The sequence below is a fragment of the Amblyomma americanum genome, chromosome 4 (genome assembly GCF_052857255.1).
Source record: "Amblyomma americanum isolate KBUSLIRL-KWMA chromosome 4, ASM5285725v1, whole genome shotgun sequence".
NCBI classification, from domain to species: domain Eukaryota; kingdom Metazoa; phylum Arthropoda; class Arachnida; order Ixodida; family Ixodidae; genus Amblyomma; species Amblyomma americanum.
The window spans coordinates 75,577,366-75,584,423 of NC_135500.1; the positions used below are offsets into that span (position 1 = coordinate 75,577,366).

At 50.0% G+C, this 7,058-nt stretch overlaps 1 non-coding gene across 1 annotated transcript; it reads left to right on the plus strand.

The window, feature by feature from the left end:
• The first annotated feature begins 6,368 nt into the window (after positions 1-6,368).
• TRNAK-CUU (transfer RNA lysine (anticodon CUU)) lies at positions 6,369-6,441 on the plus strand. Its single transcript has one exon. It is a non-coding gene; the product is annotated as a tRNA-Lys (tRNA).
• The last annotated feature ends 617 nt before the right edge of the window (positions 6,442-7,058 follow it).

A 7,058-nucleotide genomic window follows, 5' to 3' on the forward strand; every position in this document is an offset into this window, starting at 1 on the left:
ACATTCAATCACAGTAGGCCATATTCCGTTCCTGCTGTCACCATTTAGAGACAAGATCCGTGTCCTGCAGAAATGTTAAAAGAAGGCGTGCAGCCTCCCTTCTTGTAGTCTGGGCAGTACATAATAAAATGTTCGATATCCGCGCACACAGCACATAAAGAGCAGAGCGGAGACGATGCTATACCAGTCATGCATTCATGCAGGAGTGCGAGCAGAGGCCGTGCGAATTCGATATAGAAGGGTGGCCTGAGATCTTCTCAGTCCCTTGGTCACACATGGCTTGTGGGACGCACTCCACAGGGCACTGAAGTGATCGAGCACAGTTTTCCTGCAGAGTCTTTTCCCATCTTGAGGTACTTTTTTGATGGAATCCTTGATGGAGCTTTATGGGCGAGATTGTCTGCCACCTCATTACCGTTGACTCCTATGTGAGAGGGCACCCATTGGAAATGTATAGTAAAGCCTCTGCTGGGCAGATTCTGCACCAAGCGCAGAGAGCTTATAGACAAGGCGTCAGTAGGGAATCCGTGCTCTAACCTCTGAAGGGTAGATTTTCAATCGGTTAGAATGACAACAGGTTGAGCCGGACAAGACCCTAACTTCCGTAAAGCCGCCTCAATAGCAACACTTTCAGCCGCTTTAGAGAATACGACAGCAGTACTCCCTCGCCGCGCACCCGCCCCGCCACATGGAGCTCATGTGGGTGTCTGCACACTCCGAGAATCCCGGAAACGAGACTGCCAACGCTTTAGCCCGAGGTTCTCTCAACCGGGCACCGGCGGCCTCCGATCTGGGATTCTCACGGGAGCGCATGCATTCCTTCAGTGAACTGACGCAGGCCTGCAAAGCCGAGCGTCGGCTGTAGCGCCCCCCCCCCCCCCATCCCTCCTTCGACAATTACCATCAGACACTTTGGAGGCGGCTCCAAACACGCACCTTACCCTCCCCTTATATACGCTCGCGCTATCATCAAGTCCACACAAACCCCTCCTGTACCCTCTGCCATCACACCAAAGCCTCTCTCGATCATATCCTTTTCCTCTGCCCGGAGGATCCTCCCCCGCGGGGCCTGGAGCACCTTACCACTTGGGAGGCTTGGGAGATCCTACTGCGCTCCGAGGACCCGACCAAGCAAGCCCTCGCCACAGGCCGGGTTGCCAGAGTTATGAGCCTCCGGGACATGAACGTTTGAGTGCTGTGGTGCCGTGCGGGGGCCCAAGGACCTGCGCGTCCTAAACTCCCCTGTATGTAATAAAGTTTTCACCACCACCACCGTGAAAATTTGAAGATGGCAGGCATACTTTGTTTCCAAGTGTTCAAGTACAAGCGAACGCATTTCTGCCAAAGGAGAGCTGCGCTTTGCGCTCACGTGGGGAATTGTGACTTTACAGTTGAGGGTCGGAAAAGACCAGGGGGGTTTCAACGGATTCCTTTGCCTTCGGACATTACTGCCTAAAGGACAAAGAGTACTGAGTGCCAAGTAAGCCTTCGACTCATATCTCTTGCAGAGCCGCTGGAGAAGGGATCGCCCAGCTACCGTCTCTCCTAGGCGGCCAAGATCCATTAGTAGTCCCTGAAAAGCGATAAGGCTAATAGGTTTCGATGGGGACTCATGAAGTACTGCCTTATTCGCAGCCGCCTGGGGAATTCCAATGGCTCTTCTTAGGCCCTTTCTGTGGACAACTTCGAGACGTTCAAGTTGTGATGCCGAGGGGGAATTTAAAGGTAATTGATACATTATGCGACTGACCACCAGCGCTTCATGAAGTCTGACCATTGAAGAAGGAAGGTAGGTGCAATTCTACGGATCACATTGAGACGAGAAGATATAGATGAAACAATCGCGTCTACAGCTTTTCGCCACTGTAGACGAGAGTCAATAATGACGCCCAGGAAACGCGTGTGGTTGAATTGACGGATGCAAGAGAGACCGAGGTCGATCTTCAACCGTGCTTTACGTCTTCTTACACCTGGAAACAGAACAAAGCCGGATTTTTCCACTGACAGAGACAACGCCACACCTTAAAGGTAAGCTTGTGCCGAAAGTGGAGCCTGTCGAGTTATCAGGGCTAATCGCTTGTGTTGGTAGCCAGTAATCCAAATACAGATGTCGTCAGCGTAAAGTGACATACGCACTTGCCTGCAACTTTTTTTCAACGAATCTTGAAGGCCAGCCATTACGACGTTAAGGATTGTGGGGCACACCTCGTGAAAGAACCCTTTGGGTGCTTAAGGTGCTCCCTAACCGTACACGAACCGCGCGATCACTTACGAACTTGTAAATGAATCTTAACGTATGGCCCTGTATGCCTATGCCTTTCAAACTGTTTAGGATTGAGCTCTGAAGCACTCTGTAGTAAGCTTTCGCAACGTCAAGAAAAATGGCTAAGGTGGAAAGGCCGAAAGCTCTCTGGTGTTCAATGAGACTGACCAAATCTAAGACACTATCTTGGGCACTAAGACCTCGGCGGAATCCAGTCATACGTGTTGGCAGTGCCTTGCTGTCCTTAAGCCACCACGATAAGCATTCATATACCAGCTTCTTCATCAACTTATCTACAAAGGAGGTCAATGACACAGGGCGATACGAGGCAAGGTCTGTCATGTCTTTGCCAGGCATCATTACTGGAACTACATGTGCCACCTTCCATGACGGAGGAACATTGCCAGTCTCCCAAACTCGATTGATGAAGTTGAGGAGCTCCTTTCTGAGTTACAAGGGCAGAATATTCAGCATTTTATTGGTGATGCCGTCGGGACCTGGTGCGCACCGGCGCCGCAGGCAACTGAGCGCAGTCTGAAGCTCACGGAGCGTGAACGGGACGTCCATGATTGACCTGGAAGAAACAGGTGGTGTATATATATCTACTCCAGAATTGGCGCGTACGAGCGCGTCTGCAAATTCCTCTGCCAAGCACGCAATAGGTTTTTCCAGGCTTCGAAGGGCGAGATTCTTCAACAAGGCTGCCAATAACTTGCCATATTCTCGTCATCGGTAAGAACGCAGTCCAACTAGCACAGAATGAGGCCCATTGCGACCTTTAGAGTTTGTTCTTGTGCCGTCTAATGGCAGAATTCAGCCTATTGAAGGTCGTTTTCTGTTGCCTGTCGTCCTTCTTCCGCACGAGTTGGCGCTCCGCCCTTCTCGCTGCGGAAAGGTTCCTGAGTTTTAAATCCGGGGCCGGAAAATGATCACGTAACTTGACTGCCGTAGTTGCTGCTAGCTTATTAGATATGTTGTCAACATCATCACCAGAAACACGTTCTAGGTGCTCTCTGTACTTGTCCCAGTTGACCACATTGCTAATTTTAGGACCATGCATACGAAAGTCGGCAGCAAACTCAAATATCGTATAGTGATGACTTGCCATGCGGTCAGGCGCTGTTGACCAACGCGTCACGCGGACGTCAGGTGATTGCAGCGTCAGGTCTATAGCTGTCGCTGAGGCTGGAGGCCGGAAGAAAGTGGGGCGTCCGTCATTGGCAACACACAGGTCCAATCTGCGTCCACGGGAATCCGTGTTCCTGTCACCCCAAACGGCATGATGGGCGTTGAAATCACCGCAGATGATTCTAGGAGCTGGGCAACGGTCGCAGAGCTGCTGTAGAAACAAATCCAATGTTACCTTCTTCCGCGGAGACACGTACACGGATGCAATAGAAAGGGTTCGAGAGCCGAGCTGTATTCCCACAGCCGCTACCTCAATGTCATCCGTGCAAAGATCGGCAACGCTTAGAGAAACATGTGGAATTTTCCTTCTTATGTAAAGCGCAGCACTTCCGGCAGGAAATGACTTTATGCTGCAGTTTTTATGGGCGACATATCCAGTCAAACATCTCCCGCTTGGCAGGCACGCTTCTGCCAGGGCCAATACTGGAACACAACTCTCTATCAAGAATAGTTTTAGTTCAGCTAACCGACTTAAAATCCCAGCGCAATTCCATTGCAATATAAACGGCACTTTTCGGTGCATATGAGATCCACGAGGTTTAACCCCATCCATTTTAGTTCGCAAGGGAGTTTGCTGTGAAGGTGGTAATTAGGAACTCACAAGAAAGCACCAGCTGTAGGGAAGTTCTTCAGGTTGCCAGGCGCCATCGCTAGAACATGTGAACGCAGGGACCCGAACAAAACATGAAGAAGGTCAGACATACGTTGATTTTCGAGCTCCTTATTTTGCGCAACGCACTAACTTACATCGACAAATGATGCCGACGGGGACACACTCTAGGCCGCAGTAGCTGGTTTTTGTCACTTGTCCATATGAGGCTCCCCCTTGCCGTGGAGTCTGGCTGTGATCCGGGCGCTCAGGAACATGGACACTCTTTGCTGGAGGTGGAACAGCCGACTCGCGCGCACTGGGCCTTGGCGTCTTGCTGGACTCAGGTCTCTTAGGGACATTCTTGGGCAACGCAACAACATCAGACTCCAACACTGGGAACTCGTCTAATCATGGGACAGGCGTCTCAGTCAGTGGGGTTTTTGGACCAGCAATAAAGCATATCCGACAGTGCAGAGCGCTCACACGGAGGAAGGGGCAGCCTCCGAAACTCGCTGGATGATCACTACCGCAATTGGCGCAAGCCAAATCTGCCTTGCAGGTTTTAAAGTCGTGGTCGCCTCCGCACAGCTTACAGCGTCGATCCTTTGTGCAAACTTTGGCCACGTGCCCAAAGCGTTGGCATCTAAAACACCGTGGAGGAGCTTCAGTGAAATCTGCAACTGCGTGTTTTGTGAATCCCAGATCAATTTTTTCGGGGCGCTCTGAGTTGGGAGCGAATGTCAACATGATAGAGTTGGGAGATTTCGCAGCCTATTCTTTTCCTGGAGACTCTACACGACGCACAAGTCGTTTCCCGTGCAGTACACCTTGTGGTTTCAGATAATCAAGTAGGTCGCGTTCTGAATACCACTTTGGTACACCCTTAATAACACAGGTGTTCTTCATGTAGGAATGGGGCAACCGCACGTTAACTTTGATGCCAAAAATCTGAGAGCACTGCAGGAGCTTGTCAACCTGCTCTTCCGTCGAGACATCCAGCTGAAGAGCCCCGTGCATGGTGAACCGACTTCGAATCGGAGCTGATACCAGCAGTGATTGAATGGCCGCGAAAAATAAGATGGGATTCTTCTCTCTTATATCAACCCCCTTTTCTGTGGGCTCAATCACTTTCGGGATCCCTATCGTTCGTTGCTTGCGATGACTCACCAACTTGAAGCCCTCGTTGTCCACGTCAGCCATATCGGCCACTGACTCGTCACCGTCCACAATCCTTGACTCATCCCCACTGAACGATGAGGTCTCGCTGGACGGGTGGTCGTTTCCATGTTCTGGTCACTCCACAGCCTGGGAAGCCATGGCCACCTCTTCCGAGCCAGACTCCTTTGAATGGCGTGGTCCCGGCGCCGGAGCAGCCGTACTCTTCCCATAGGGACAATACCGACTTTGAAGATGCTGCCGTCCTCGAATATTCAAATAAAAGTAGATAAATTATGGAAAATGAGGTAAATAAACAGAGCTGAGTCGACAGTCGATCGAACAACGTCTTCGTCTTCCTCTTTCTTTCAACCACATCTGTTCGCTTGTTCTACACGTTATGTATTGTTGTTCGAACCGAAAGTTGCGTCGCCTCGAAGCTTCGTTTGCTTTTGCCGCATTCTGCCTACTCTCTCCGCGGGCCCTCCTTTTTTTCGTGCGAGCCTAAAGGCCCCGTGTCTCCGAAAGGCCGATGTCGTCATTGACATCGGCGTGACGGAAATTTACGTGAGGCTCCCAGAGATGGCGCCAGTTACACTAGCTGCGTGTCGGAAACCCTTGACGATCGGGCCTTCGCGTTGCGAGTCACACTACCGCTACACCACGCAGGCACGTTCGGACGGCTTGGTTAAGGCAGGGCTTTGTATTTATGCCGTGTTATCTTTCATCTAATGACTGCGATTGTGAAAAAGGAAAGAGTGTCTTTGTCTGCGTGGTAGAAACCCTTCTCCCATCATACCCTTAAAGGAGGAGATTAATTGTCCCCCAATTATTTTTTTTTCATCTTCTGCAGCATTTGATCGCCATGTTTGCAGCGAGGTGTCGAGCGCAGCATTCGGCTCGTAGAATGATATGGTGAGAGAGCGTGAGAGAAGAGAAAAAAAGGTGGTGAAAACCAACGCTTAGCTCCGCTTAGCACCTTCTCAGGATGGCGGAGATGCCAGGCCAGATTCCAAAGCGCTGCCTACCTTCTACTGTTCCTCCTCCTCCTCCTCCTCCTCCTCCTCCTCCTCCAAAACAACTGCTATCACTCTTTGTCAACCCACTCTCTCAACCTTTACTTCTTGTTCTCATTCTTTGCCTACTTATTTTGGGAGCCTTGTCCGTGCCGCCCGGCTAGCTCAGTCGGTAGAGCATGAGACTCTTAATCTCAGGGTCTTGGGTTCGAGCCCCACGTTGGGCGCTTTGTTTTTCTTATTCTCACGATTATCAGAAATCGTAAATTCGCCAACCAGACAGACCAACCGCGTTTCTAACATACTCGATCTCGTGCTAACATCCCATCCCTGCAGTCTATCTCCCCTAAGCTATATAGATGCCGTCAGGGACCACACAGTAATTTATGGAACTTTTCAGTGCATGCTGAAACGTCTAAACGCCAGCACCGAACTAATAACGCTGTATGAAAAAAGTGATTTTGCATCTATGAATGCTGAACTAAGCGACTTCTGCAATCCATTTCTTTCAGGGTATGAAGGACGCTCAGTAGAAGTGAACTGGTCAATTAAACTGGTCAATTTCCAAAATTTAAATGCAGAAACTTTAAAAAAAGTACGTCTCCGTCAGAAAGATTCGTGATCACCCTTCATCACCGCGGTTTACGTCAGCTCTTAAGCGGCTAAGAAATACAACAAAGCTATACTTCAGAACAGTAAAATTCACAGACAGCAGACACGCATGGCAAAGGTGCCTTTCGACATTAAAAGCTTTCCGCAAGTTACTAATGAATTCAAAACGTTTCCTCTCTTTGAAACTGTCATCATTAATCCGTAAGAATCCGAAACAATTCTGGAGGACTAT